Raw genomic sequence first — 23,875 nt, forward strand, 5'->3', positions numbered from 1 at the left:
TCTGCCCAACCCTCTCTCCTCTCTCCCCTCTCCTGACCCTCTTACCCCTCTCCCCCACCCTCTCTCATCTTTCCCCCACCCTCTCTCCCCTCTCCCCTCTCCGCCACCCTCTCTCCCCTCTCTCCCACCCTCTCTCTCCTCTCCCCCACCCTCTCTCCCTCTCCCTCCCCTTCTCTCTCCCCTCTCTCCCCCTCACCCCCGCTCCCCCTCTCCCACCCTCTCTCCTCCCTCTCCCCCACCCCTCTCTCCCTCTCTCCCACCCTCTCTCCCCTCTCCCCCACCTTTCCTCCTCTCTCCTCTCCCCCACCCTCTCCCCCTCTCCCTTCCTCCCACCTCTTTCCCCCCCTTCTCCCCTCTCCCCCACCCTCTCTCCCCTCTCCCCTCTCCCCCCCTCTCCCCTCTCCCCCCTCTCCCCTCTCCCCCACCCTCTCTCCCCTCTCCCCTCACCCCCACCCTCTCCCCCTCTCCCCTGTCTCCCACCGTCTTTCCCCCTTCTCCCCTCACCCCCACCCTCTCTCCCCCTCTCCCCCTCCCCTCTCCCCACCCTCTCCCCCCTCTCCCCCTCCCCCTCCCTCCCCCTCTCCCCCCCCCCTCCCTCTCTCCCTCTCCCCCACCCTCCTCCCCCTCTCCCCACCCTCTCCCCCTATCCCCTTTCCCCCACCTCTCTCCTCCTCTCCCCTCTCCCCCACATTCTCTCCCCTCTCCCCCACCCTCATTTTCAGGCAGACCAGAAGCTAATTTGCTCGATGAGTGTCATTCATTGAGTACCTGGTGGCACCAGGAACGCTGCCCTGCATGCTGGGGAAGAATGGAACCCACACAGACACAGCTCCCACTCTCAGGAGTCCAGGGGCCACACAGCTGATAGCCAACCAATCTCACTAATAAGTGTAAGATTTCAACTGAGACCACCATTATGAAAGAGAAAGACAAAGGAGTTTAAGAGCACCATGGTATATTAGGATAAAGTGGATTAAAGTTGTTTAGCTTTGCCACTTTGAAGTGCTTCCCATCCGAGTAGCTGAAGTTTACTTCCTTTTCCCTTTGATACTCAACGTTGTATCAAAAAAGGCATTCTTTTTTTTTAAAGGAAACGGATCATGAAGATATATAAAAGCTACATATGCCTAAAAGCTCCGAATTCACACCCCAGTTGTGGTCACAAAGGAGTGAATGGAACTCTCACCCCCTTTTTTATATAATAAAAGTGCCTTATAAAGTGCCTTTTTATATAATAAAAGTGCTTATAATATATAAGCACTTATATTATTATATTATTATACTATTATATAATAAAAGTGCTTATAAAAGCCTTATAAAAAGTGCCTTTTTATATAATAAAAGTGCTCGGTTTATAGATGTCTCCACTGAGCGTCTCAATGAAGAGTACCATGTGCAAAACAAAACAAAAAAAACTTTACTGCTAGAAAGTGCTAAGCCTCATCTAACCCTGAAACAGGTTGTAATCTGTTTGCTGGTGGAGGACCTTACCTTGATGTTGACGGCTGGTGACTCACGGGGCGGGGGATTGCTGGAGGTTGGGGTGAATGTGGCAGTTTCTTAAAATAAGACAACAATGAAGTTTGTTCATTGATTCCCTCTTCCTTTCACAAAAGATTTCTCTGTAACATGTGATGCTGTTGGATAACATTTTACCCGAGTAGAACTTCTTTCAGTATTAAAGTCAGTCCTCTCAAACCGTGCTGCTGCTTTATCAATTAACTTTATGTAATATTCTAAATCCTTTGTTGTCACTTCAACAATGTTCACAGCATCTTCACCAAGAGGAAATTCCATCTCAAGAAATAACTTACTTTGCTCCTCCATAAAAAACAACTCCTCATTCATTCAGGTTTTTAAAAAATATTTTTGTTTAAAACATAAAGCAATACACTTAGAACCACCAAAACTGGACAGCTTAGTTAGCTTAACCACAGGCATATGTAAATAAATATCCAAATAATCATTGCAAAACCTGTGTGTGGGCAGTAAGTTTCATAAACCATTTAAAATCAATGCAACAAGGAACAAATGTTTAAATTCAGAGAGCAAAGTTCTTCAATTCCAAATATTAAACACTAACTTGAATATCATTTGAACAGCAGTCAGAACTGTGAATGTTCTCGTAGGTTTTATCGGGAGATTGCAGCAATGCAGTCACATCTTTAGACTCCATTTCTAATTCTGGTTCTCGTGCAATTTCCACTACAGCTGCAACTACTTCCTCCCCTGAAGTCTTGCACCCCTCAAGGTTGTAATCAACTTCTTCCAAACTCTTGTTAATGTTGATGTTTTAACCTCCTCCCATGAGTCACAAGGGTTCTTACTGGCATCTAGAATGCTGAATTCTTTCCAACATTTTCAATTGACTTTGTCCTGATCTTTCAGAGGAATCACTATGGGCACTATAGCCTTATGAAATACATGTCTTAAAAAACAAGATTTGAATATCAAAATGACTCCTTGACCCATGGGCTATAGATTGGATGTTGTGTTAGCAGGCATGAAAACAATATTAATCTCAATGGACATCTCCATCTGAATTCGTAGGTGACCAGGTGCATTGTGAATGAGCAGTAATACTTTGAAAGTACTCTTTTTTTCTGAGCAGTAGGTCTCAACAGTGGGCTTAAAATATTCAGTAAACTATATTGTAAACGGATGTGCTGTCATTCAGGATTTGTTGCTCCTTTATAGAGCAAAGACAGAATAGATTGAGCATAATTCTTAAGGGCCCTGATCATTTATCATTTTGGAATGATAAATGAGCACTGGCTTCAACTTTAAGTCACAAACTGCATTAGCCTCTAGCAAGAGAGTCATTCTGTCCTTTGACACTTTGAAGCAAGCTGGGCATTGACTTCTCTGCAGCTATGAAAGTCCTAGTTGACATTTACTTCAAATACTAGGCTGTTTTATCTACATTAAAAATCCATTGTTTACTGTAGGCACCTTCATCAGTTCTCTTAGCTGGATCTTCTGAATAATTTGCTGTGGCTTCTGTATCAGCACTTGCTGCTTGACCATGCACTTTGATGTTATGGAGATTACTTCTTTCCGTAACCTCATGAGCCAACCTCTGCTAGCTTTATACTTATCTTCTACAGCTTCCTCGCCTCTGTTGGCCTGTGGACACGTATTGTGGTATTCCAGGTCAGGGCCTCTCTTCCAGGTGAGAGCTGATGTGAAGCTGTCTTCTGCATTTGTATGTGTTGCTGTTTGCGTGCCCTGAATCACCATCCCAGACTCCAACTGCATCAATCAAGCAAGATCCTTTTTAGCCTTTGCTCATCCTACTTCAGTGCTCTGACTTGGAAGAAGACAATGGCAGCCTGGGGAGGAGGAGAAGATGAGTGGAAGAGCAAGGTAGAATTTCAATGTGAACGCTACCTCTTCCCCATCAAAGTCCCCTAGGAATCTTCTCTGAAGACTGGCTGTCAGCAAGCTTAGGCTCTTCTGTCAGATAGCAAGTCACTTGGCAGCCTCAGTTGGTCTTCTTTCCCATTTCATTGCTTCTTGTTTCTGGCTTCAGTGGCTTCCTCTCAGCTTCTCTGGTGCTTTTCTGTGAGCTTCACTTAATTTAATCTCTTGGGAGCTATTAAACATTTTTACATACTAAATAGAACATCTGTTAGTAGTGCCAAAGTATATACTTATTATTATCCTTAGTAGTTGTGGTAGCTAGGTTCAGGTGTCAGCTTGGCCAGGTGAAGGTACCTAGTTATATTGCTGTGGGTATAAGTCAATGGCATGTGAAGCTCATCTGTCACTGGTTACATCTGCAGTCAGCTAGGAGGCATGGCTACTACAATGTTTGATATAATTGGCTGGTGCTTAAATAAGAGAGTTCAATGTGGTCCAGCCCAAGCAGCTCAGCATACCTCATCTCAGTGCTCACAGCTCAGCCCAGGCCTTTGGAAATGCAGAAAGGAATCACCCCGGGGAAAGTTGTTGGAACCCAGAGGCCTGGAGAGAAGGCCAGCAGAGATCACCTGAGCCTTCCCACGTAAGAAAGAACCTCAGTTGAAAGTTAGAACTATAACTCTTTCCTCTTAAGAACTATAACTAAATAAATCCCCTTTTATTAAAAGCCAATTCGTCTCTGATGTGTTGCATTCTGGCAGCTAGCAACTTAGAACATTAGTCAAGAATGTCTCTGATAATTTTGTTCTGCTGATTTCTAACTTCCCAATATCCTACAAATAGGATTCTGTTTTTGTGCACAGAGGTTCTCCTATGCCATTTTCATACTATAGTACCTTGCTTTAGGCAGCCTTGAAATACAGAGTTCTTAATAATGAAAAATTTATAGACTAATTAAAACTTTTCTAATTTTTCCTTATCACAAACTGTATACATTTTACAGTAAATTTTTAAAACAACCAGACGTAACTATTGTCTGACAGCAGTGTCAACTGCTATAGAAAATTTTAATCCAGCTAAAATATGGATAGTGGGAACCCCAAGAAATGATACCGCATTTTGAAATGTACTCTAAAAATCATAATAAGGATTAATAAGCAAATTTGGGTAGGTTGTTTACTGCAGGACTTTAAAATTGCTGCCTATTCATATGAACGAAGTACTGTCCCAGAAATTAAATGATTTTGAAACAAGGATACACCAGGGGGGCGCTGTGGAGCTCATGGTAGCTCATGATTACATTTCTAGAATAACAGCTTTACCGACTAAAATTTGTCATTTGGAACTAACACTTAAAATGTCAAGTTGTGATTACATTTGTTCCCATAGCATGATCGATCAAAAATACAATTATACTTTAATCATGATTTTCATATTAAGGATAATTACATTAAAATGATCATAAGAGTACAGAATTAGAAAGTCAGTAAATAGGAAGTAGCCTTAATTTTAGCTTATGTTCTCTGATATAATATTACTAATTATCAAGATTTTAAAACCAGTTTAGAGTAATTTATTTTCTGTTGATAGCTACTCTCATAAGACCAGAAGCCATTTACAGTAATTTGTATATATTAAAATCTGGAATATCCACATTTTTCTTTTTCTAAATTAAAAACTTTTAAATGGCAATATATTCATGTGGTTAAAGTTTAAATATATAGCTAAAATTTTCCCTCCCACCTCTGACCCCCAGCTATCCAGCTCCTTTCCCCATAGACAACCAATTTTACTAGTTTTTTTTGTGTGTGTATCTTTCCAGGGATATTTAATGTTTGATGCAAAGAAATAGATGTATATTATTTTTGTGCCCATATTTTACACAGATGGTAGCATGTTCTACATAAGATTTCATGCCTTGTTTTTTTCACTTAATACTTTGGAGACCTTTCTATAATTGTACAAAAATTCCCTTTTATTTTTCTTAGCATCTGCATAGTGTTCCATATATGCCTATACTATAATTTCTTTATTCCTGTTGATGGGTTTACTGATTTGTTTCAAGCTCTTTCGATTATAAACAATGCTGTAATGAATCATCTTGTACATACATCATTTTGCACATGTATTATAAATGTAGGATAATTCCTAGAGTGAAATCATTGGACTAAAGGGTTTGTGCATTTGTAAGTTTTGATAAATGTGCCAAATTACCCTCTATGGAAGCTGGCAGTTTAATATGTCTTTCAAGCAAGGTGCTTTGTCTCTCCCCTTTCTCTCTCCTTTCCCCCTTATATGTGCAATTGTGTTTAATATAAACTGTGCTGGTTTAAAAGGATGTATGTCCCCTAGAAAAGCCATGTTTTAATCAAAATCCCATTTCATAAAGGTAGAATAATCCCTATTCAATACTGTATGTTTGAAACTGTAATCAGATCATCTCCCTGGAGAGTGATTTAATCAAGAGTGGTTGTTAAACTGGATTAGGTGATGACGTGTCTCTACCTATTTGGGTGGGTCTTGATTAGTTTCTGGAGTCCTATAAAGAGGAAAAATTTTGGAGAATGAAGGAGACTCACAGAGAGCAGAGAATGCTGCAGCACCACAAAGCAGAGAGTCCATGGGCCAGTGACCTTGGGAGATGAAGAAGGAAAACGCCTCCCAGGGAGCTTCATGAAACAGGAAGCCAGGAGAGAAAGCTAGCAGATGATGTCTTGCTTGCCATGTGCCTTCCAGATGAGAGAGAAACCCTGACTGTGTTCACCATGGGCCTTCTCACTTGAGAGAGAAACCCTGAACTTTATTGGCCTTCTTGAACCAAGGTATCTTTCCTTGGATGCCTTAGATTGGACATTTCTATAGACTTGTAATTGGGACATTTTCTTGGCCTTAGAACTGTAAACTAGCAACTTATTAAATTCCCCTTTTTAAAAGCCATTCTGTTTCTGGTATATTGAATTCCAGCAGCTAGCAAACTAGAACATAAACTATATATATATAACCACGTAAAACTGTTTAATCCTGAATAGGACTGGAGTCAGCTGTATTTTTTAAGGTTTTGGATTTTTTTTCCTGTTTCTCTCCTTGATTATTTTCTGTCTTTCCTTTTAGCTGTCCATTGGTTTATACTGTAATGGTTTCTCCTGTGCCCCCTCTTAATTTTCATCTTCTAATCTTTTGAAAAAGCAGATATCCAAGCTTATTAGGTACATGTCAAGAAAAGATCAAACTACTTTGCCAACTTTACCATTTATTTCTTGAAGTAGAGATCCCCGGTTCGGATTTGCTCCAAATTTGGAATCTGAGTTAATCAGATTCTTTATATCTGTTTCATTCACAGTAAGGCATTGCCATATATTTTAATATTACTTTTTGAATTAACCAGTTACATCTTGAAGCAAGAGGCCTTTCCCAGAAGCCGAGCCTAAGGAGCGGAGTTTATCCTTGGCTGCAGACGTGCTGTCCACAGCACATGGCTCCGGAGGTAAACGCATCAGCGTGGCAGACTCGAAAACGGCCCGTGTCATTGCGGGGCGGCTTATTCAGTGAAATCTTCCTAACTCCCAAGTCCGCCCGCTGCACTCGGTCGCCCTGCGGGCTCGGCGGCGGGGGCGCTGGGGGAGACGGGCGAGTTCCCCACCCCTCCGGGCTGCCAGAGCCCACACGCCCTCCCCGCCCTTGGCTCCCCGCTCCCAGGGCGGTGGCACTGAGTGCGGTTCCCATCCTGACCCCAGTGCTCCCTTTGTGACTTCTCAGGTCTCCCATGCCGGTTTAACCAATCCGCTTACTAAGTGCCCTGGTAAACTAACACGTGGTTTCTTTTTTCCTGATAGAATGATTATCAGCCCAGGTTATCCAGAAAAGTGAACATGAACGACTCTAATTGTTTTGACTTTATGAAATGTCAGTAATGTCAAAGTCCTGGTCAAAGTAACAATATGTACTGAAATCACTTCCTGGTCACTTAGAAAATCCTGAAAACACGGCAGTCTTGAAGAAGAAACCCTGAAAAATAATTTTTTGTGGACTGAGTTTCTAACACAGGTTAAACACCAAGATAACTTGTAGCACAGATAAGCTACAAACCTGTCACGTGACAAGTGACTACACCAAATGAGTGCAAAGAGTTGAACTGCTTGGCAGTGGCCCTTGCACTTAGAATACAACCATATCTGATAGGAAGGCCTGGCAGCACGAGAGTCATTCGACAAATATTTATGGAGCACTTCCTATATGCATGTCAGGTACTGTAGGTTCTGGGAATCCACGGGTGAGCAGCACAACTCTTGTAGAACTTTCCATCTCATAGATAATGTGACAGAGGTAGATGCTTTCTCAGCTTAAGAAAATGGAACCCAATGCAATTCTGCAGTTCAGACTGCCCAAAATGAATAGGTTCAATGATATGAGTCCTTCCTTAAGAAAGCACTAAAGAGTGGCCAGGTTTGGTTTCTAAATATAATTACCCCATAAAAGGAACCAGGTTCCTCGGAGGAATGAGTGGTTCCAGGCCGGGGCATGAAAATACAAGTGAGCCTGGAGTATATTGCAAAGGAAAGTTTGTTGTTGCTCAAAAAGTGATAAGACTACAGAATGATACAGCAAATGTGGCAAATTTAAAATTAGTGGATCTGGGCATCTAGGGCAGTGGGGCGTGGAGGGAGGTGTTCAAGTTCTCTGTGTGAGTTTATTTTTTCAACTGTCCTGTAAGTTTGAAATTATTTCAAAATTAAAAGTTTAAGGGAAAAATTCTGAAAAAAAAAGTGATGGGGCATGTTAAAAGGACACAGAAGCCAGCTTGAAGTGGCTCTCAGTACAATATTTTGAACATCAGAATAACAGTAATGTATTATAGCTTAGAATCTAGAGTCTATACTGATGATAAATGAGAAAGGAAAGATCATTCTTAATGTAGTATGCCAACCCCCAAAATGTAAAAGGAACAAGGATTTCTAAGATCACCATTTTTAACCGTGATGGTCATCATCGATTCAGGCAGGAATCTTCAATGGTTGTGAAAATGAAAGAGTGTAAGGCTTTTTTAAAAAAATATTTTTATTGAAATATCTCCATGCACCATACCAGTCCATCCAAAATATACAATTGATGGTTCACGATATCATCACATAGTTGTGTATTCCTTACCATGATCAGTTTTAGAACATTTGCATCACTCCAGAAAAAGAAATAAAAAGAAGAAAACCCCATCCATCCCATACCCCTTACCCCTCCCTCTCATTGATCAGCAGTGTTTCAATCTACCTAATTTTCCCCCTTATCCCCCCTATTATTTATTTATAATTTATCCTTTTTTTTTTTTTACTCATCTGTCCATATCCTGGTAAAGGGAGTATCAGACACAAGGTTTTCACAATTGCACAGTCACATTTTAAAAGTTATATCGTTATACAATTATCTTTAAGAATCAAGGCTCCTGGAGCACAGCTGTACAGTTTCAGGTACTTCCCTCCAGCCACTCCAGTACACCCTGCACTAAAGGGAACATCTATATAATGCATAAGAATAACCTCCAGGATTACCTCTCACTTCTGTTTGAAATCTCTCAGCCACTGAGACTTTATTTTGTTTCATTTCTCTCTTCCTTTTGGTCAAGAAGGCTTTCTCAGTCCCTTGATGATGGGTCCTGGCTCACCCCCAGGAGTCATGTTCTACGTTGCCAGGGAGATGTACACCCCTGGGAGTCAGGTCCCATATAGAGGAAGGGCGGTGGGCTCGTCTGAGTGCAAGATTTTTGAGGAACAGGATATTTACACAGTCATGAACATCTCCCCACAAATCACTTATTAATGACAAAGGAAAAAATACTTTACAGTGAGGAAAGACAGACACCACCTTGAACCAAGTGATTAAAGCTAACCTCCCCGGGTGCACAGGTGGCTCAGTGGTAGGATGCTCACCTTGCACGCAGGAGATCTGGGTTCGATTCCCTGATCATGCGCCTTAAAAAACAAATACTGAAGTTAACCTCATGCTAGTGGTGTAAATCCATGTGTGCCTGCGGGCGGATGCACTGAGAAAAGCACATCACCCATGTGTTTTTGACCTGACTGTAATCATGAGGAAGCATCACACAAACCAAAATTGAGGGAAATTTCAGTGTAATGTAGCTGGCCTGTACTCTTCAAAAATGTCAATGTCGAGAGGGACAAAGAAAGGCTGAGGAACCGTTCCAGAGCAAAAGGGACTAAAGAGACATGGCCACTAAATACAGCGTGCCCTCCTGGATTGGGTGTGGGTCAGGAAACAGGCATTCCTGTAAAGGACATTATTGGGGTAATTGGCAATTTTTCAATATGGATTTTAGATTATATTTTCCGTGTTAGATTTCCTGATTTTGATCATCATACTATGGTTATGTATGACAGTGTCTGTCTTCTTAAGAAATGCACTCTGAAGTATTTATGGGTAAAATGGGATAAGTCTGCAATTTATTCGCAAGTAGTTTAAATAAATAAGATAGGTAGATAGATAAGGTAGGTAGGTAGAGAGATGGATGATAGAAAGAGAAAGATAAGATAGATAAACGATAAAAGTAGCTGTAGCAAATGTTAAAAACTGGTGAATCTGGGTAAGTGTATAGGACATTCTCTGTACTATTCTTACAGCTTCTTGGTAAGTTTTAAATTATTTCACATCAATGGGGGCCAGGGGAGTGGGGCGTGGCATGGAGACCCCTGGCTGGAGATGGCAGGGCCATTCGATGGGGCAGCGGGGACCTGAGTCTTTACCTGGAGGGCAGATGCCTGGGAGACCCTCGTGATGAGCATCAAACTTCCTGGAAGCAAGAAACAAACCATTTTTTGGGTGATTCTGTTAAGACTGGGGGTTAATCTGTAACTTCTGGATAGTCCAGCTGTGTCTCTTTCCTGTTCCCTGGCTCTGTTCTTTCTGCCTTTCTTTAACCATATTATCCACTGGTGTCTTTCCTGCACCTCGGGTGGCCAAGATGGGTGTCAGGTCGGTGTGAGGTGGCACAGCGGGGTCCAGAGATTGTTACAAGCTGGTGAGTGAGTGAATGGGTGGATACATCGAAGAGCCTGAAAGCTGGTTTTATCTTTGTCCAAGGAGGGAGTTACAAATGTGAATGAAGAAAAAGGTTACAATGAATCCTGTGGTGCTCTGATCTGGGTCTTGGAGGTATCAGTATGAACTCATATTTTTTTAAAAGATTAAATAGATGATGGATGAGGTGACAGGTAGGTGTATATAGTAGATATAAATGTGTATGTGTGTGTGTGTGTTTTGCATATATACACACATGTGTATTCTCTGAGAGAGCCTAGAAGCAGTAACACCCCAGGAACAGGGAGCGCATTTAGCTCCCACATCTTGTCCTCCAGCTGCAGTTCTCTGAAAGGAGCCAGAGCCCTCTGGAGAAATGGCTGACACCGGCACTGGCACAGAAGCAGCATAGCATGAACCCGGAACATCTTGCTGTGCTGGAGAGTATGGTGGGCACTTGTCAGAATAACACAGGAGCAGCTTAAAAGGGTTCCCATTGGCCAAACCCGGGGCAATAGGCGCATCACAATAAATGCTGTTATATTAGATTAAAACCCACTGGATAAAATAGGAACCCACGAGTCCACTCTGACATTAATAAATGAAAAATGGTTTAAGTAAATGTAGAGAAAAGAAAAACACTTTCTTACAGTTAGAATACCCACTAATAAATGTGAAAGGACTGATGGAGAATCACCATTTGGCAATCATCATAGAAATAACTGATTCAGGCAAGGTCACCAATGGATGTAAAATTAATACATGAATGTTAGTTGAAGAATAGAATCAAAATGTGTCACCACAAATTACCTTTTAATTACAGACAGAAAAATAATTTTATAATGAAGAAACCTGACAGACATCAGTTTGATCAAATGACCAAAGTTCCCTGATAAGTAATAAGAGAAATTGCCATTTGTGCCTCCTGACATGGAATACTGAGGCAAACAAAGCCTCACTTACATTTGTGATATTTCTGCCCCACATGCATAACAGAAAGCTAATCATGAGAGAATATCAGAGAAACCAAAACAGAGTAACATTCTTCAAAATTATTGCCCTGTACTCTTTGGAAATGCCAAGGTCAGGAGTGACAAAGAAAGGCAGAAGAACTGGTCCAGAGGGAGAAGATTAAGGATAAATGAAAATTAAATGCAATATGTGTTCCTGAAATGGATACTGGACTAGAAGAAAAAGTTTTTTTTGTTGTTGTTGTAAATTTACTTTTTTTGTTTCTTCATGGGCAGGCACCGGGTATTGTACCCAGGTCTCTGGCTTGGCAGGTAAGCATTCTGCCACTGACCACCATTGCACCGACATTCTGTTAATTTACTTTTTGCTATAAATGACATTATTGGGAATTCTGAACAAAGTCTGTGGATTAGATAGCAGTATTACATAGTGTTGCTATCCTGATTTTGATGGTTTTTACTTTGTCTTTTAGGAAATACACACTGTAATACATAGGGGTTGTGCCAGTTTGAATCTGTAGTGGACCCCAGAAAAGCCATGACCTTTAATCCTCATTCAATATTGCTGGATGGAGCATTTTGATTGTTCCCATGGAGATGTGACCCACCCAATTGTGGGTGGTTAACTTTTGATTAGGTGATTTCCGTGGAGGTGTGTCTCCACCCATGGAAGGTGGAGTTGCTTGCTGGAATCCTTTAAAAGAGGAAACATTTTGGAGAGAGTTCCTCTTTGTAGAGCCACCAGGAAGCCAGCAGACACCACCATGTTTACCACGTGTCCTGCCAGCTGAGAGAGAAACCCTGAACTTCATTGGCCTTCTTGAACCAAGGTATCTTTCCATGGATGCCTTTGATTGGACATTTCTATAGACTTGTTTTAATTGGGACATTTTCTCAGCCTTAGAACTGTAAACTAGCAACTTATTAAATTCCCCTTTTAAAGCCATTCCGTTTCTGGTATTCTGCATTCTGGCAGGTAGCAAACTAGAACAGTGTGGTACTGGAGAGTGGGGTGCTGCTGTGGTTTGCCAATACCAAACATGTTGGAATGGTTTTTTTAAATGGATAAGAGGAAGGTTCTGGAAGATTTGTGAGGAGCTTGATAGAGAAGGCTAGAATGCTTTGAAGAGACGTTGGTAGAAATGTGGACTCTAAAGACACTTGTGATAAAGCCTTAGACAGAAATGAGGTGTGTGTTATTATAGACTGGAAGGAAGGTGAGCCTTGTTTTAAAATGGCAGATAATCTGGCAAAATTTAACTAGTGGCTTTGGCTGGAAGGCAGATTTTAAAAGCCATGAACTTGGATATTTAGCAGAAGAGATTTCCAAATTGAATGTGGAAAGTGTAGCCTGGTTTCTCCTCGCAGCTTATAGTGAAATGTGACAGGAAAGACATAAGCTGAGAACTGAACTCTTGGATACAAAGAAACCAGAAATTGAAGTCCTAGAAAATTCTGGACCTCCAGAAGGGGACACCCCAGAGAAAAGTGCCCCATGTGAGGATTTAACCAAATGGGTAACCAGTCAACCATCTCAGAGAAAGTCAGGCTCAGACATGGAGTTATCCAGGAAGGAATTGTGGAAACTCCTTATGTCTGATGGGCATGATCCAAGGCTACTCCATAGAAAGCCAACGAGAGTGTTGCAGGATCTGTATAAAGGGAACCACTGCCAGTCAGGACGGAGAGGGACAGAGAAGGAACACATTGGAGGAAAAATAACTTCAGAGGCAACACCTTTGAGGCTGGGGTCTGGAGTCAAGAAGCCTTGGGCTAGGAGAGCGGACCCACCTAAGCCCATGAAGAGGGTGAGTTTGTCCCAAAGGCAGAGGTTGGACTCTTCCACGTTGCAGTGGAAGAGTCATGCCGCCTCAGGCCTTGGAGAGGGTGAAGCACATTCCTTGGGGTTTGGGGAGAGCCTACCTGCCACCACATGGAGGGGTTGAGTGTGTGCCCCAGAGATGGCAGAGAGCTCGGGTGCAGCCAGGATGCTTGGAGAGGGTGGAGCCAAGAAAAAGGTGGTCTTCCCAATGTCCCCCAAGGTTGCGTTCAGAGAGAGACAAGCCACTGCATAGGCCCTTGGAAAGGGTGGGACTTCTGCTTTCTAAAGCCCTAAAGATAAATGATTCTCAGACTTTGAAATCTAATGGACTTTGTCCTGCGGGTTTTTGAAACTGTATGGGTCTGGTGACCCCTGGGTTCCTTCCTCCCTATGGAAATGGGTATATGTATCCTATGAATGTTCCTCTTTTATATGTTGGCAGCAAATAACATGGTCTGAGTTTTACAGGTCCAGAGCCAGAGGAGAATTTTGCCTCAGGGTAGACCATGCCTGTAACTGACTTGATGAGATTTTATAGTTTCTAACTTTGTATTTAAATGTATTGTTACTAAAATGGTTTAAAGCTTTCTGATATTGTTATGGAATGAATGTATTTTGTATCTGGAAAGAGCATATCTTTTTGGGGTCCAAAAGGTGGAATGTGCCATTTGAAAAAAGCCATGTCCTTTAATCCTCATTCAATATTGCTGGGTGGGAGCATTTTGATTGTTCCCATGGAGATGTGACCCACCCAATTGTGGGTGGTAACTTTTGATTAGATGATTTCCATGGAGGTGTGTCTTCACCCACTGAAGGTGGAGTTGCTTGCTGGAATCCTTTAAAAGGGGAAACATTTTGGAGAGAGTCCCTTTTTGGTAGAGACACGAGAAAGCCAGCAGGCGCCACCATGTTCGCTATGTGCCCTCCCAGCTGAGAGAGAAACCCTGAACTTCATCGGCTTCCTTGAACCAAGGTATCTTTCCATGGATGCCTTTGATTGGACATTTCTACAGACTTGTTTTATTTGAGACATTTTCTCAGCCTTAGAAGTGTAAACTAGCAACTTATTAAATTCTCCTTTTAAAGCCATTCCATTTCTGGTATATTGCATTCTGGCAGCTAGCAAACTAGAACAGGGGTGATGGGGCGATATGTATTTAACTTAACTTTTAGTTGGTTCAGAAAAAAATATGTATATGTGTGTGTGTATAGGTTTATATGTATATATAATCTCTACATAGCCATACATGAGTATGTACATGTGTCTGTATACATATATGTGTAGTAATAGATAGGATAGGGAGAGAGAATAGTAAAGCAAATGTGGTAAAGTGTTCACAGAGAGTCTGGATAAAGGTTATACAGAAATTATTTGTATTATTTTTGCATCTTTTCTATAAATTTGAAGTCACTTCAAAATAAAAGATGATAAAATAAATAAGCAAGCAGAACCAGAAAATCTGAAAATTACAGATTGGGAATTTTTCCAGCAAAGGGAGAAAGCTGATCCCATGAGCATAAAGGAGATTCTTGGAGGAAGAGATGTCAAAGACAGAACCTTGGAAATGCTACCAGTGCCCTAAACTAAATGTTTAATAAATCTTAAATAATTAAAAAATCTATAGCCTAGAATAATCTGGTTAATATACTGGGGTTTTAATTGTGATACTGAGGTCTAAACACAGTCTCACTTCTATTTTTCATAGACATATTTACATATTGTAACAATAATGCTGCATTAAGCATTTTAAAAGTCAAAACATACAAATGTCTTTTATTTTACATTGTCTTGAGGCAGACTCTCAATTATTTCAACAAATTATTTAAATATGTGATGTTACCTTGCCTTGTTCTTATTTTTATTTTTTTCAATAATATTTCTTAGAGTGAATGATATTCCCAAATCCTTTAAATTGTCTAGTTTACTATTACATAGAGAAGCTTCAATATTGACAAATGGGCAAGAGAAAAGGGTGCTTAGATGTTTTTTGAGAAGTTTTCTCAGAAGAGACCATCTTAACAGAAAAATAATGAATACAAGTAGCTCAAGAGGATTAAGTTATGGCAAAATAAGGGGTTAAACAGTTCTTAGTATTTAAAACTGAAATTTGCCCATATAACTCAAAAGGAAATTATTTTATGTTATCAAAATAGTAATAAAGACAGTTCAGACTGGGTATGATTTATAAGAAACTTCTTTTTTTACAGACAGTAACAAGGTAGGAACTAATAATATGGTGAATGGGCAGGGACCACTACATGAGAAGTCTCGAACTGAACCAATGTGCAAAGAATTTATAGCAACTTAAACAGTAAATTACATTTTCCTTTGTGTTTAATCATATTTTCAAAACAACTCAGAAAATTGGGACTTACACTTCAGCTCTACCACTTAAATAATGAAGTGAACAATCTTGTTTATTTAATTCAGACATCCACTCTGATAAGCCAAACACTGAGGGACAAATTATTCTAATGCACCAGCTATCCTGGTTAAGTAAATTAGATAGTTGGCAAAACTGTACTTTAATCTTTATTTTCCCCTACTTTGTAATTTAAATGAGAAATGATTTAAGTATTCTTAAAAGTTGAAATTCTTGATATCAAAAGGGGAAAACACTGTTTCTTTTCTGCAATGTTTTAAAACAGCACAAATTATAGAAAACATGAGTAATTGCTAGTGTTATGTCACTGAGTTGTAATTGTATAAAATTGTATAAAAGTATGAATATTCAGTTTTTCTTAGAAAAATAAAGTCAATCAGTTAATTCCATTAACGTTTGAAGCTGTTGCTCTTTGAAGAATGTTTGATTCCCTAAAGCTATTCCTTTCCAATTGATTACCTTCCAAGTTTGCAGAGAGCCAAGTACAGTAGGCTGAAATTTTCTTGAAGTTTTATTATGTTTGCAAATTTTTATTTCACTTAGGGCTGCAACTGCACCATACTCATGTCTGGAGCATTTTGATTGTTCCCATGGAGATGTGACCCATTAATATCTACAGCCCAAAGCAGCCTAAGTGGAATGAGATTTGAATTATGACAACGCTACAATATACTTTAGATGTCAAATGTACTGTCCCATATCTCTAAAAAGGAAGTGAGCTATTTCTACTCTTTTTAGTAAACCACAATCCCTTCACTATTGTTTTTATGGTTTTTCTTTAGGCCTGTGTATTTCTCTAAAATTTTCAGTATGTTAATAAACCAGTGGCTATGTGTCCATTTTTAAAGAGCTTCAATTCTTCTGCCCCTCCCCCCTTGGCCTCTCTTATGTAATTAAGAAGTTGCCCCATTTTCTTTGGGGTGCTGATGAAAGGGACTACTGCTGTAGCTTCTGCTGCACATGAAAGAGCAGATGAATACATCAGTCTGAAGCAGATCAGATCAGTAGGGATTTATTTTTCATAAATGAGTGCTTGTTATCTACTGTACACGAGGTAACTGAGAATGTGGGCTCCGTTTTCAGCATGGGGACTGCCACGCCCTCTCTGCAGGCTGTCACTCATGTCCACCTTGGATTCCTTCTACAGCTGGTCCCAAAACCTGACTGATTAGAAGAATCACCTGGGCACCTTTCTCAACATGGCAGATTCCAGGACTCTTCCTCAGACTCAGTCAAGTACAATCTTTTGAGGCCTGGGAACATATGTGTCTAAAAAGCTCTCCAGATGATTTAATGGGAAACTAGATTTGAGAACCTCTTCCTGTGATTACCAGTTCACACTTTAGAGCTCTCAGGTGCCCAGAGTGAGTGAAGGTGCCACATATGTCTGTCCTTTTCATGTGGCTATTTTAGGGTCTTCCACATCTGGCTATGGCTTACGTCTCTGGGCCAAGCCATATTTTATGTGTTTAATTGCAGAAAGAAGACATTTCAAGATACCAAAAGACAGAGACTGGGAAAAAGGATTCACTTTTTTTTTTTACTGCTATAAAATAATTGTCAAATATTCAGGTATAAATTCTGTAACTTTAGGTGCTCCGTGCTGGTACGGACAACTTCAGGAGACAGCCCAGGCCCCAGAGCTGGCTCTGCTTTTTTGGAGTGGGCCTTGCCAAAGAGGTCACCCTTAGCCATACAGCCAATGTACTGTAGGCTCAACTCAGTTACCCTTCAAAAAAAGGGAGGGGGAATTTTGACTTTTAAAAACAGTCCATACTTCCAAGGGACTTCTTTCATTGCTCAGATGTGGCCAGTCTCTCTCTAAGCCCAACTCTGCAAGTGAAATCATTACCCATCCCCCTACATGGGACACGACATCCAGGGGTGAAAGTCTCCCTGGCGGTGTGGGAGAGGACTCCCAGGGATGGGCCTGGCCCTGGCACCATGGGATCAGCAATGCCATCCTGACCAAGAGGGGGAAAAGAAGTGTAATAAGGTACCAGTGGCTGAGAAGGTTCAAATAGAGTTCAGAGGCTACTCTTGAGGCCACTCTTAGACAAGCTTCAGTTAGACATTGCCACCTATCACAGCTTGCCAAACCCCAACCAAAACCATTTCAGCCAATCTTAAAGAACACTTAGGGCAATATACAAGATTCTACAAAGGTTCCATGCACCAGGGTAACTTTCCAGAAACCTACAACCTCCAGGTGGGTCCCTGGACCAGATAAGCCCTGAAATGCAGAGGGCCCAGCCTCTCCAGAACATCAACTAATTCCATGCCCCTATCCTGTATTATCAACAGCCTCTTCCAACATGAAAAAGTCAGAATGTACATAGCCAAAATACCCCTAAAGATTAGGGGAAAGATCAGAGGAGGAGTTATAACAGAGAAACTAGGATTTAACAAATGAGTATGACTGCTGAATCATTATATTAATTTTTTTTTAGTCTCCAGTGTCTTGGAGCAGTCAGAAGGAAAAACCTAAAATTGTGGAACAGCAACTGATATCAAACTCTAATCTGTTCTATAACTAATTGTTGCACTGTTCTGAAATTTATTGTTTATTTGTATATATGCTATTTTTCACAATTAAAAAAATTATTATAAAAAAATCCAGAATAGAAATTTTAGCCCCATGGTGAAATCCATTTTATCTTATTTTAAAGAGAAAATTTCTTCCTATTCTATTTATGGAGACATGCATATAAAAATGCAAACAAACAATGTTCCTAATTCCTAGTATGTCCAAACAAGAGGCAAAAACCAAGATGTTAGTGGATGTTACTCTTCTTTCCCTCAAGGCAGATATGAAAAGGGTTGTATTTTAATTTAAGCTGCCAGAGTGCAATATACCAGAACCAGAATGGCTTTTAAAAAGGAGGATTTATTAAGTTGCAAGTTTGCAGCTCTAAGGCTGTGAGAATGTTCAAACTAAGGCATCCAAAGAAACATACCTTGATTCAAGAAAGGCTGTTCAGTCCAGATCACCTCTGTCAGCTGAGGAGGGCACTTGGTGACATCTGCTAACTTTTTCTCCTCATTTTATAAAGTTGCTGTCCGTAGCCGTCTCGCTCAGCTTCTGGTCCCCGGCCGGCGGAGGGAACAGGAGGGAGAGAGAGACAGACGCAGACAAACCGACTCAAGTGACAGACACGGGTTCGAGACACGCTGCAGTTGTGAGCACAGACCTTTACTGGAGCTAAGCTTGCAAGCTCTGTTACAAATTCCGCGCGGGACAGAATACCCCGCGGGGGAACAACCTCTATGCGGCCGTCAGGTACGGCTCCCTATGGGTCGTCTCCACCCACCCTGTCCGGGTAACCTCTTATATACTGTGCCCAAACCCAATAGGTTAGTGCCACGTATACAGAGGTGATTGGAAGATAGGGTTGGTGGGCGCGTACGTCATACGCGGAAACAGGATGCGGGCGCCATCTTGACTCACTCGATGGGCGGGGGGAACTCTAGAGCAGGCCGCAGCGTGTCCACTAGGCCAGACCCGGGAGGCGGCTCTCCACAAGTTGCCCCAGGAGTGTTTTCCTTCTGCATCTCTGAAGTTCTCTGGCTCTGTCGCCTCTGTTGACTCTGAAGCTTTTTCCAAAATGTTTCCTCTGAAATGGCTCCAGTAAGTGACCCCACATTGAACAGTGGAGACACATTTCAATGCAGACCATCTAATCAAAAGGTCCCACCCACAACTAAGTGGGTCACATCTCCATGGAAACAATCAAAGAGATCCCACCCAATAATATTGAATGAGGATTAAAGAGCATGGCTTCTCTGGGGTATATGACAATTTCAAACTGGGACAGGTTGTCACAGGGATTTAGTCTATCTTGCATAATTTATGAGAGACCCCTATTATATGCCAGGAATTATATAAGGATTTTCTTGTGGCTCCCCTAGAAATGATCCTCAAATCTACAAATGCATTCTTGTCCCTAATATCTAACTCTTAAATTTCCCATTGCCTGTTGAAAAGTTCCACTTGAATGTCCTAACCACCAAGCATCTCAACTCTAATAACCTCAACTTTGTTTATCTTTCAAAATGTTTCTGGGTTAGGATTAGCCACAAGAAGTGTTTGGAAGGCAGAAATGAAATGGCAGCCATTACACTCTGAAGATGTCAGGCACTGCTGCAGCTCCTGCACGCTGTTGCTCATGTGGGGTCTCACTTTGGTGGGGGGCAGTCCAAGTCTGAGACTCCTTGAGCAACTGCTGGATCTCCTGCTTCAGGGTCTCAGACCTGAGCCCGCTGCATGTGCAGTACCATCGCTTCTACAAGAACCCACAGGCATATGAGTCCCTGAGACTGCAGGTGGTGAGAGACAGATGCACAGCCTAATTTGTCCTTGTGCGATCCAATTTGTCTTAGTGGGTCCTGCTCACCCCCAGTTCATGTCCAGCTATCTTTGCTGACCGTAGGTCCTACTGTTTTACAGCAATTACAGGCCCAACCTCAGGCACGGAGGCCATAACCTAGCTCTCACTATTGCATAAGCCTATCCCTGTAATAAACTTCTAATTCTACATTACTCATAGCAATTATGCATCTCTGAACAAATGCTGACACAGACGGTGATATTGGAAGTAATTCCAGAACAGAACCTTAAGAATGGGTTCTCTGAATTGGTTCTCAATTGGGTCTCTGATCTGATTGGATTTCAAAACCAATGATAAAGGCAACACTAGTTGTCCATGACTGATTAGCAGAATCATTTCTTAAATTATCACCTGTAGACACTTGTAGTCAATTGCCTAAAGAAGGCAAGGCTTTAGGTGACCAAGTAGATGCTTCCATAGAATATTTTAGTGAAAATAAGGAGTGTAATGGGATTGGTTGGTTACTTCTAAATATGGTAGATAACTGGAAGAAAGAAAAGGATAAGGTTGGGGCTTTAAGTTCCCAGCTCAAGATCAGATAAAGGACCAGGTTATGACTGCCATAAGAGAAACCCTCATCTCCTATAGCTGCAGGGCTGCAATTCCTAAAAGCCAAACCCAAAATCTAATCCTTAATTACAATGCAAATTGGATTCCCAATCTTGCAGGGTTTCATCTTAAAGTTAGGCATAGACTGGGCATGAGTGGAACCCTGAAAATTGGGATGGGGACATATGGACAGATTCTATGACGCTGGGGGTCTTAAACCCCTGAATTTTACCAATCCTCCTTTGCCAGTAGCCTTTCCTCCCTGGTTAACACCTTCTGCTGCTTCTGCACCCCATTATAGCAGGTCCCAGAAGTTAAGGCAAAATATATGCGAGATGTGCAGGGCTTACATTGACAGAGTCCCTGGGAAGATGTATGGGGCTGAAGCCTAAGGATGTTGGCTGGGTACCTCCGACATGGCCCCAAGGATCTCTGCTTCCTGATATTCACACCCTTGTGTGAGCCCCTCCTACATTGTATCAAGATTGGGTAACCAGTAGAACACAGCGGTAGTGATATTATGTCACTTCTGAGATTAGGTTATGAAGGGCACTGCAATTTGTCTTTGCTGCTCTCTCTTTCCTTGAATTTCTCACTAGGGGAAGCCCTGGGCCCAGCAGCTCTGTGGACTGGCCCCTGTGATCTGGAGCTGAAGCATTCAGCCAACAGCAGAGTCAGTGCACTTAGAAGCAGCTGCTCCAGCTCCAGGCTAGTGTTCAGAGACTGCAGTTCCAGCCAACAGCTTGACAACAAACTCATGAGGGACACCAAGCCAGAACCACCCACTGAGCCACGTCAGATTCCTGACCCTTGGAAAATGTCAGGTAATAAATGTTTGCTGTTTAATCAGCCCCCAAAATGGGCCACACTGTGGTAGTTAGGTTCAGGTGTCAACTTGGCCAGGTGAAGGTTCCTAGTTCTATTGCTGTGGACATGTGGAGCCACATGAGCCGATGGTATGTGAACCTCATCTGTTGCTGATTCCACCTGCAGTCGGCTAGGAGGTGTGCCTGCTGCAATGAATGACGTTTGACTTAATTGGCTGATGCTTAAATGAGAGAGCTCAACTAGTCCAAGCAGCTCAGCACACCTCATCTCAGCACTCACAGCTCAGCCCAGGCCTTTGTAGAATGCAGAAAGGAATCACCCCGGGAAAAGTTGTTGGAACCCAGAGGCCTGGAGAGAAGTCCAGCAGAGATCGCCCTGTGCCTTCCTACATAAGAAAGAACCTCAGTTGAAAGTTAGTTGCCTTTTCTCTGAAGAACTATATGTTAACTAAATAAATCCCCTGTTATTGAAAGCCAACCCATCTCTGGTGCATTGCATTCCATCAGCTAGCAAACTAGAACACACACCAAAGGAGAGTACATTTCTAGCCAATAAGCGGCAGAATGCACAACCTAACAGACCTCATATAAACCTCACCAAAAAGGGGTGAGTGGATGGGAGAAGAAATTTTAAAAGATCAACACATTGCCAGCCCAGGCTGTAGAGAGGACTCATAGCCGGATAGGGTGGCCAGTGCTCCCTAACCCTAAAGAAGCCAAGTTTCACAATAATACAACATTTTAGAAAAGTTTTGTACATAAGCTATTCAAGATTTCTCTAGCACTGAGTTGTACAAAGCTCACTGAAATGGCAGTTTTAGGGATAGCAGCTTCAGACCTCACAGAGGGTGATGAGATGAGCTTCCTATGGCTAAATCGATGACAAAACATAATCTTCTTTCCTTTTGTGTCTTTTTAAAGGAGGCAGGAGGGTAAGTGGTCACCCCAACAGAAAGGGCACATGATCCGTTCTGTGAGAGGTTGAAAGGGGGGTGAGTAGATAAAGGATGGGACAAAGATTTGGTCTCAGACATCTCACTATGTTAATTTGGTCATTTCTGATGAGAAAAATACAAAATAAAGAATAAACTGGCCCTAAGATACTTTAAAACTGAAAATGTGATGAACACTTTTTAAAATTTATTTATTAATTAAAAAAATCAACAAATGAAATAAAAATTAACAGATAATCAGTAATTCACAATATCATCACTTAGTTGCCTATTTATCATTTCTTAGAACATTTGCATCCATTCAGAAAAAGAAATAAAAAGACAATAGAAAAAGAAATAAAATGAAAACAGAAAAAAAAAATTATACCTACCATACCCCTTACCCCTCGCTTTCACTGATCACTAGCATTTCAAACTAAATTTATTTTAACACTTTGAACACTTTTTTTTTTGCTTACTCTTCCTGGAATTGCCTTTCTGGTTTGGCTGGTGCTTTGTATGGATCAATGGGGTCTGCTATGGTGAAGCCTTTCTCTGAGCTGGGTTCTGCTTTGCTCCTAATACACAGGCCCATTCCTCTTTCCCACCTCTATGGAGAGGACAGTGTACATTAAGCTGTAAAGTGACCTTCCAAAAGTGAGAACGGGATTAGATTGTTGCTTCAGAACTGTGCAATTATTTGGAATGTTTTGCAAATGGTTTCTACAACAACAACAACAAAAAGGGGTAATCACAATGTGTGCACATCACAACCTGCTTTTAAAGACACTTGCTTTGTGCTCCGGTTCCCTTAAAAGTTGTTTCCAAAGCAGTTCACTCCTAGCGCAGCTGGACTCTCTGGGGAGAGGTGGAGACGCAGGAAGGCAGCAGAGGGGGTGTGGGGAGTGGGTGAGGGATATACAAGAACAGAAAGCAGCCTTCCAGTTAGAGATCAGTGCTCAGTTTAAAGGTCAGCTTCGCGCAGGCTGGCCTCAGGTGGAGTCAGGGTCAAAGGAAGGAGCAGCAGCAGGGCGGGAGTGGAATGTTCTAGATTTCATTCAGGTCAAGCAGAGGCTGGTCCAGCATCCTCTGGGTCCAGAGGCACTCCTTTTTGGTGCATTTCCATTTACCTTCCAAATCATCAAACTCTCTTTCCCAGCTTGGCTATGGACCTCTCATCAACTTAGCCGGGGACTCTGCCTCCCTAAGTTTATCGGTAAACATCTTTATCTCTTTCTCTCTGTCTTCTTTTTGAAAGTGCTTTTCTCCAGCAGCTCTGGGACACATCAGGTGATGGCCCATCCACCACTCTGATATGCTCCACAATGGTGCCCTGCCAGCTCACTCCTCTGGGTATTCCAAGTCCCCTGCAATAATCGCTAATTTCCAAGCTACCTCCTCCTACTTTCAACCTACCTCTTCTGCCATGTGCTTAGCTACTTGGGACTGGATTTCCTGGAGTCCCATCTTTTCTGGCCCAATGTTCAACAACCTTCATTCTTCTCTCATTTCACCAGCTTTTGCAGGGCAGTGGCCAGGCGCTCTCAAGACTGTCCAGCTCCTCTTCAACCAGCTGGATCCACCAGTTCAAAGAAGCCACCTCCACCCAGCCGCTT

General features: G+C 41.8%; 1 long non-coding RNA gene across 1 annotated transcript in view; it reads left to right on the plus strand.

Annotated features, from left to right (window-relative positions):
* The window catches only part of LOC143661447 (uncharacterized), a 49,331-nt gene that overhangs the window by 23,959 nt on the left and 1,497 nt on the right, over positions 1-23,875 (plus strand). Inside the window, exon 4 of the long non-coding RNA XR_013164601.1 lies at positions 21,100-21,324. This is a non-coding gene — a long non-coding RNA (uncharacterized LOC143661447). The remainder of the gene's footprint in view (positions 1-21,099; positions 21,325-23,875) is intronic.

Source organism: Tamandua tetradactyla, chromosome 17 (genome assembly GCF_023851605.1).
Source record: "Tamandua tetradactyla isolate mTamTet1 chromosome 17, mTamTet1.pri, whole genome shotgun sequence".
NCBI classification, from domain to species: Eukaryota; Metazoa; Chordata; class Mammalia; order Pilosa; family Myrmecophagidae; genus Tamandua; species Tamandua tetradactyla.